General features: G+C 46.7%; 1 long non-coding RNA gene across 1 annotated transcript; it reads left to right on the top strand.

The window, feature by feature from the left end:
* The first annotated feature begins 12 nt into the window (after nt 1–12).
* Nucleotides 13–8121, top strand: LOC123330394. The gene is made up of 3 exons (XR_006546269.2): nt 13–150; nt 6498–6639; nt 7454–8121. It is a non-coding gene; the product is annotated as an uncharacterized LOC123330394 (long non-coding RNA).
* The last annotated feature ends 244 nt before the right edge of the window (nt 8122–8365 follow it).

Genomic DNA, 8365 nt, shown 5'->3' on the forward strand with positions numbered 1-8365 from the left:
GGGTCCCGGGTCGGCGCCACGTGGCCCCGGAAAACAGTGACAGCACAGTTTATCGCAGTTTACAGCGCTCGACACACTTCACTCATTTAACGACGACGGACCCGACCGAAGGGGTAGCTGCTATTATGCCACTGTAAAAGATGGGAAAAGGTAGGCTGACGTAGGTGAAGTAATTTGCCTAAGACTATAGAGCCAGTTACCTAAGTGGACATTCCTAAATCTTCAGCCGGATGTTTCCGTAAATGCAGATCACCTCATCTTGTTCCTGCGTGGTTTCTAATCTCTGTTATGGAGAAGATAACATGCATTATCTCCTGGGACACTTCTGAGGATTAGGCGAGATTAGCCGATTAGGTCGAAAAACAGGGTCTGGTTTAGCAAACTAGAAACGACTGGTGGTTGTTAATGATAACCTTGTGTTTGTCAAATCCTTGCAGTTCTGTGTGGAAGGGAATTAATCATTCTTAAAGGAAAAAGCAGATGAATTTGAGACTCCAGACGTGGAAAGATTCAAACAAGTCCATTCTAAACAGTGGCTGTTTCTCTTTTTTGGGGCCATGCTGCACAGTTTATGGGAACTTGGTTCCCCCACCAGGGATTGAACCCTGGCCCTTGGCAGTGAAATCACAGAGTCCTAACCACTGGACCGCCAGGTAATTCCCAGTGGCTGTTTCTGGGACCCTGTTCTCTAAAACCCAAGTAGAACCGTGTCTCTTGCCAACTTAGTTTATCTTCTATGTCATGACAGTGTGTAAATGAGTAAGTCTAGATGCCTACCTGGTGTCACATTCTAGGCTCTTCCTACTGCAGCCCCAACTTACTGTCTCAGACTCATCTGCTCACTCTCTGACCTCAGCCTTTGCCCTCACAGGCGGTGATTTCCATTCCCGGTCTGCATTAGTATCCTAACAACTGCTGTTACAAATTAATACAATCTGGATGGTTTAAAGCAACAGAAGTGTATTCTTTCACAGTTTTAAGTGGCTAGAATTCCAAAATCAAGGCAGGGTTCATTCCTTCTGGAGTCTCTGAGATGGAATTTGTTCCATGCTTTTCTCCTAGCTTCTGGCAGTTGCCAGCAATCCTTGCTAGTTCCTTGGCTTACTGACAGATTGCTCTAACCCCTGCCTCCATTTTCCCGTGGTGTTCTCTCCCTGTGTGTCTCTTCACTTCTTACATGGATGCCAGTCATATGGGGTTAGGGGCCACCATAAGGGCTTCACATTAATGGCTTGATTACATCTGCAAAGACCTCCTTTGCTAGTAAATCACATTCCCAGGTATGTGGGTTGGAACTTCAAGCTACCTGTTTTGCAGGATACGTTTCAATGCATAACAATCATTGTCACCAGAGCCCAGCAATTACACTTCCCGGGACAGATCCTAGAGACCTTGTGTATGTTTAAGGATGTCAGTGAAATGTTATTGGTAAAACTAAGACACAGGCAACCACCTAGTTGCCTATCAAGAGAAAATTAGACGCATGTACTGATACAGTCACGCAGTGAAGAATTACAGACTGCTGACATGAATGAGCTCAGCTTATAGGTATCAACATGTATGACCTCAAGATCATAAAAAAGCAAGTTACAGAACTATAAGTGTAATATGGAGCCATTTAGATAAAATTTTATTTTATTTATTATTTTTTAAAGAAGTGATTGTATTTACTTATTTGTTTATTGCTTTGGCTGCACCCTGTAGCATGCAGGATCTTAGTTCCCCAGATCAGATCAGATCAGATCAGTCGCTCAGTCGTGTCCGACTCTTTGCGACCCCATGAATCACAGCACGCCAGGCCTCCCTGTCCATCACAAACTCCCGGAGTTCACTCAGACTCACGTCCATCGAGTCGGTGATGCCATCCAGCCATCTCATCCTCTGTCGTCCCCTTCTCCTCCTGCCCCCAATCCCTCCCAGCATCAGAGTCTTTTCTAATGAGTCAACTCTTCTCATGAGGTGGCCAAAGTACTGGAGTTTCAGCTTGAGCATCATTCCTTCCAAAGAAATCCCAGGGCTGATCTCCTTCAGAATGGACTGATTGGATCTCCTTGCAATCCAAGGGACTCTCAAGAGTCTTCTCCAACACCACAGTTCAAAAGCATCAATTCTTCAGCGCTCAGCCTTCTTCACAGTCCAACTCTCACATCCATACATGACCACAGGAAAAACCATAGCCTTGACTAGACGGACCTTTGTTGGCAAAGTAATGTCTCTGCTTTTGAATATGCTATCTAGGTTAGTCATAACTTTCCTTCCAAGGAGTAAGCGTCTTTTAATTTCATGGCTGCAGTCACCATCTGCAGTGATTTTGGAGCCCAGAAAAATAAAGTCTGACACTGTTTCCACTGTTTCCCCATCTATTTCCTATTAAGTGATGGGACCAGATGCCGTGATCTTCGTTTTCTGAATGTTGAGCTTTAAGCCAACTTTTTCACTCTCCTCTTTCACCTTCATCAAGAGGCTTTTTAGTTCCTCTTCACTTTCTGCCATAAGGGTGGTGTCATCTGCATGTCTGAGGTTATTGATATTTCTCCCGGCAATCTTGATTCCAGCTTGTGTTTCTTCCAGTCCAGTGTTTCTCATGATGTACTCTGCATAGAAGTTAAATAAGCAGGGTGACAATATACAGCCTTGACGTACTCCTTTTCCTATTTGGAACCAGTCTGTTTTTGCATGTCCAGTTCTAACTGTTGCTTCCTGACCTGCATACAGATTTCTCAAGAGGCAGATCAGGTGGTCTGGTATTCCCATCTCTTTCAGAATTTTCCACAGTTTATTGTGATCCACAGAGTCAAAGGCTTTGGCATAGTCAATAAAGCAGAAATAGATGTTCTTCTGGAACTCTCTTGCTTTTTCCATGATCCAGCGGATGTTGGCAATTTGATCTCTGGTTCCTCTGCCTTTCCTAAAACCAGCTTGAACATCAGGAAGTTTACGGTTCACGTATTGCTGAAGCCTGGCTTGGAGAATTTTGAGCATTACTTTACTAGCGTGTGAGATGAGTGCAATTGTGCGGTAGTTTGAGCATTCTTTGGCATTGCCTTTCTTTGGGATTGGAATGAACACTGACCTTTTTCAGTCTTGTGGCCACTGCTGAGTTTTCCAAATTTGCTAGCATATTGAGTGTAGCACTTTCACAGCATCATCTTTCAGGATTTGAAATAGCTCAACTGGAATTCCATCACCTCCACTAGCTTTGTTCGTAGTGATGCTTTCTAAGGCCCACTTGACTTCACATTCCAGGATGTCTGGCTCTAGGTCAGTGATCACACCATCGTGATTATCTTGGTCGTAAAGATCTTTTTTGTACAGTTCTTCTGTGTATTCTTGCCATCTCTTCTTAATATCTTCTGCTTCTGTTAGGTCCATACCATTTCTGTCCTTTATTGAGCCCATCTTTGCATGCAATGTTCCCTTGGTATCTCTAATTTTCTTGAAGAGATCTCTAGTCTTTCCCATTCTGTTGTTTTCCTCTATTTCTTTGCCTTGATAAACATATGTAAAAGTTTGAAAGAATGCACCAAAGATCCAGTTCAGTTCAGGATCAGGAGGGCACAAGAGGGTGTTTGCCCTTGTGGAGAGAATAAGACAACTTTGTCATATTTGCTTCATAAAAAATTACAGAAAATGTTACCAATTATCACCATTCTGGGTACGGAACTCTGTAATAAATACATTTTACTTTCTCATAAGAAAGAAAATTTGAGTTACTGGTATGAAATGTGAATTGGAAAGGACAGTTGTTAGGGGTAGGGTTGTTGTTGTTATTTAGTCACTGAGTCATGTCCAACTCTTTGCGATCCCATGGAGTGTAGCCTGCCAGGCTCCTCTCTGTCCATGAGAATCCATGGAATTCTCCAGGCAAGAATACTGGAGTGGGTTGCCATTTCCTTCTCCAGGGGACCTTCCTGAGCTATGAACTTGCGTCTTCTCCACGGACAGGTGGATTCTTTACCACTGAGCCACCAGGGAAGTCCAAGGAGTAGGGAGGCAAGGTGAAAAGAAGGCTGACAATAATCCAGGCAAGAAATTCTCGATTGCCTGAGTTCAGGTAAAAGTAGCAATGATGGAGGAAAGGTTACAGGTCTGGACTTATCAACGAGGAAGAATCAAAAGTGTTTGGTGATTAAAATGCAGGTAGAAGTAGAAAAGGAGTCTGAAATAATTCCCAGCTTATCAGTTAAAATTAGGGTTATCTGCAGGTAACAGAGACCCAAAACAACAGGCTTAATCAAGATAAAATGTATTTCTCTAACTTACAAATCTAGAGATAGGCAGTCCAGGGCGAGTATGGCATTTCTGCCCCACACAGCCCTCAGCAACCCAGATCGTGCCTCCATCCTCCATAAGGTGTGGCCCTTACCCAGTGGTCCAAGGAGGCAGTCATAGCTTCAGCCACTACGTCTCCATTCCAAGCAGGAGTCTAAAGGAAGAGGCGCTCATACACACACAAAATCAAGTACAAAGGATACACAGTATTACCTTTTTTTGGCGGGTGGTTTTTGGGATCTTAGTTCCCTGGCTCCAGCTCCTGGCAGTGAAAACATGGAGTCTTAACCACCGGAATGCCAGGGAATTCTCAACCAGTTGCATTTTAAGGGAGCTATAATAGAATGAGGCAGAATGTGGCAAAGATGAGCTGGAGAAGAGAGCTGGGGAGGGCCCAGGAGGGAGGACTCAGTGCCAGTTGTGGAAAGCAGGGAAGCCTTCATGGAGGAGATGGCATTTGATCTGAACTTTGTAGGATGTATGATGGTTTGCATGTTGGGGAGGAAGGAAGGAGAAAACATGGCCCGTGTTCCACCTCACTGTCTAACTTGTCCCTGCTGCCCCTGCTGGTTTCTGTCTTTGTTCTCAACCATCATCAGGGTGGCTCTCCACCTTCTGACTCTTATCTTCAGAAGACAGTGGCTAGTTGGCTTCCTCTTCTGACTGATCACCTCTTCTGGCCATTTCCTGTTTTGTTTTGTTTTGTTTTTCACCCTCTTACCTCCCACTCTCAACCCTACTATTAATGACCTGGACTCCTGAATCCTGCATTTCAGATTTTGGTCCTCATCTGCTAATTAGCTGGGAAAGATTGAAGGCAGGAGGAGAAGGGGACGACAGAGGATGAGTTGGTTGAATGGCATCACTAACTCAATGGACATGAGTTTGAACAAGCTCTGGGAGTTGGTGATGGACAGGGAAGCCTGGTGTGCTGCAGTCCATGGGGTAGCAAAGATTTGGACATTACTGAGTGACTGAACTGAACTGACTGAATTCTTTAATCCATCCATCTGCTTTTGCAATCAGAGAGCGTCTGGCAGCCTCCTCTGCCCTCAAGTCAACCATGTATCTGTACTTTATTTATATTCTCTTTATTCTACATATAAACTTCCAAGTAAACACGCATACACTCATATATATATGTCAAGTTCATCAGTTTTTTTTTTTTTTTTTTGGGGCTATGCTGTGTGGCTTTGGGATCTTAGTTCCCTGACCAGGAATTGAACCTAGGCCCTTGGCAGTAAAAACATGGAGCCCTAACCATTGGACTGCCAGGGAGTTCCCATTCCCTTTAAATCAGTTTTAACAGACCACATGTAAGCCCTTGGTCCAGGCAGTCTGGGTGACGTTTGGATTCAGGCATTCACAGGCTCTGGATTCCAGCAGTTGGAAATGACTATTGATAATATCATGCCTTGTTACATGGCGTCTGGAGCCTTTCTCCCATTTCCTGGTCGCCCTCAGGCAGACTCAGAGGAAGTGTTTCCAGAAACTTTTCTGAGCTCAGAAAAGTCAGCCCCCTGGGCTCCAGGTAGATCCAAATATTTATTGGATTCTCCTGGGTGAAAGGGGGCAGGAATGTCTAATAGTGAGGAGATCCTAAGTCAGAGACATTTTTCACTGTACTCAACCCTCATCATTGTTTGTATTATTATTTTAAAATTCACTCTTACCACACAGCCAGGAATTCTGCTGGAGTTCCAGCTGCCTGGAACTGAGCTGTCTATAGTCCTGAGAGAGCAACAAAGACAAAACTTCGCTAGCAAATCAATAACCCCTCTCAACCCAAAGGCCCACACTCCATCCCAATGCAGTTGTAGATCATAGAATCTAGAAACTGAAAGGGCTTTCAGAGCTCCTTCAGGACAGTGCTTCTCACGCCGTGATGTGCATTGGAACCACCCAGGGGTCTTTGTGAAAATGCAGGCTCTGATTCAGCAGGTCTTAGTGGGGCCTGTAATTCTGCTTTTCTTATAAGCTCCCTGGCTAGGCCAGTGCTGCTGGCCAGTGGACCACGTTTGGAGCAGCGTAAATCTAGACCATGCCATGCAGCACTTTATAGATGTCAGTGGAAGCCTGTGTCCCAAACTCCAGACTTCCCACTGTATATATGGAGAATCTGAGGTCAAAGGAACGAAGTATTGCCTAAGGTCACCTGGCCAACTGGGGCTTGAGACTGGGAACAAAAGCACAGATGAAGGGTAGATTCCTTTTACCAATTGCAGATGACTGTGAGGATCCCCTGATCTCTTCCTGACCTGGAGTCAGCTCCTTGGTGGCCTGTCCAGGAACCATCTCCAGGCTTCTGTTCCAGGCCCAGGCTGTGGATCAGTGCTGCGGGTCAGCCTCAGGCTGCAGGAAGAAAAGGTATTATCTTTTCCAGGCCAGGGAACTGAAGACCCTTAAGGAAAGAGAGACCTTTGCACAGACTTGTACTTTTAGGGGAGTGTTCTCGCCATCACCACCTGGGGGAATGACGGAAGCAGGACTGGGCAGTAAGAACAAAGGCTCTGAAGCTATAATGGCCCTGAAGAGTGGTCCTGAACTGGGGCGAGGGGTCTGGCTTTTATACACAGTCCCTTGTCCTGCTGCATGACCTTGCCTGGCAAGTGAATGCTTCAGTGGAAAGGGAGCAGGGGATCTGAGCAGCCGCCCCCAGCAGCTACCACGTGGATGTTTATATAAACTGTGTAAGGAGAGAGTACTTATGAGGGGCCCACTTGTGTGTGGCGTGTGTGTGTGTGCGGGCACACATTTGTATATGGTGGCTGGATAGGAACGTGCCTCTTTGGAATCTTCAGAGAGTGTTCATGTGCACTTGGGATGACTGCATTTGAGTGTGACCTTGTTGTGTCACTCATTTGTGTGTACACGTGGAAGTCAGCAGTGTGTGGCTCTGTGCCAACGTCTGGGTGTGCCCCATTTGTGTGTAGGTGTGGGAGTGGTGGCAGGTGGACATGTACTGGCCTCCAGACCCATTCGATGAGAAGCCCTGTGGCCTCCTGTTCCGAGGAGAACAGAGGAGGCCCCTGAGCCAGGGCAGGGGATGCTGAGCTGTCTTTGTGGCCTTGGGTGGGGAGGGGATGGTACTGCTGAAGGCCACCTCATCTGAAGAAGCAGCCCTTTCTCTGGATGGACCGTGGCCTTCTGTATCCCTTCAACCCTTGTCCTCCACACCCAGCTTGCCCCAGGAAAAGATGCAGTCCTGGAAGAGGAGCTTGAGGGGAGGCCTGGGTGCAGGCAGTCTTACCAGAAGGAGGCTGTAGGAGAAGGTTCTGGTGATTCTGCCCCTCCTCAGGATTGGAGGGCATCTCCAGAGCCCCCCCAGAATGTATTGGGGTCTTTGGCTGGTGGACCGTCTGGAAACCTCTCCCCCTGGCTCGCAGAATGTCTCCAAACACTTTTCTGTGCCTGTGAAGTCACTCTGGAAAAGTACACTTCCCATTTTTACCTGATAACTATAAGGATTTCAATAAATGATTTTTGAAAACCCTTTATTAAAGGTGTCCAACTGTGGCTTCCTGTGTGCGGCCCTTGGGTGTGTCTTGGTTTCCCTTTGTTCTGCTTCACACTCAAGACACTTCACCTGAAGGACCCCAGCTGCCCTGTCAGCTAGAATCATGACTAGCTCTGGGTTCTGGACCAGCCCTGGCTCACGCCGGTCACCTGCATGAGAGGGAGGTGCACACGTGGTCTCGCGTGTCCTGTGTATGCCATCTGTGTTGGGGCTGTGGGGTAGCTGTAGGTAACTGCCTGTCATGTGGTGGTTCTAGGAGCCCAGAGTCTAGATGGGTTGCCTGTGAATGGGGAACCAGGAGGGGTGACGTGGAGAAGGTGACTCACCCAGGGTCACACAGAGCACCTTTAATAGGGCCTAGCCTGTCACACTTCACTTTATTTTTTCATTTTCATGCATTGGAGAAGGAAATGGCAACCCACTCCAGTGTTCTTGCCTGGAGAATCCCAGGGACGAGGGAGCCTGGTGGGCTGCTGTCTATGGGGTCGCACAGAGTCGGACATGACTGAAGCGACTTAGCAGCAGCAGCAGCAGCCTGTCACATAGGTGGCCTGTTGTTTTTCCCAAACAGTTCTG

This window comes from Bubalus bubalis, chromosome 18, assembly GCF_019923935.1.
Source record: "Bubalus bubalis isolate 160015118507 breed Murrah chromosome 18, NDDB_SH_1, whole genome shotgun sequence".
In the NCBI taxonomy this organism is placed as follows: Eukaryota; Metazoa; Chordata; class Mammalia; order Artiodactyla; family Bovidae; genus Bubalus; species Bubalus bubalis.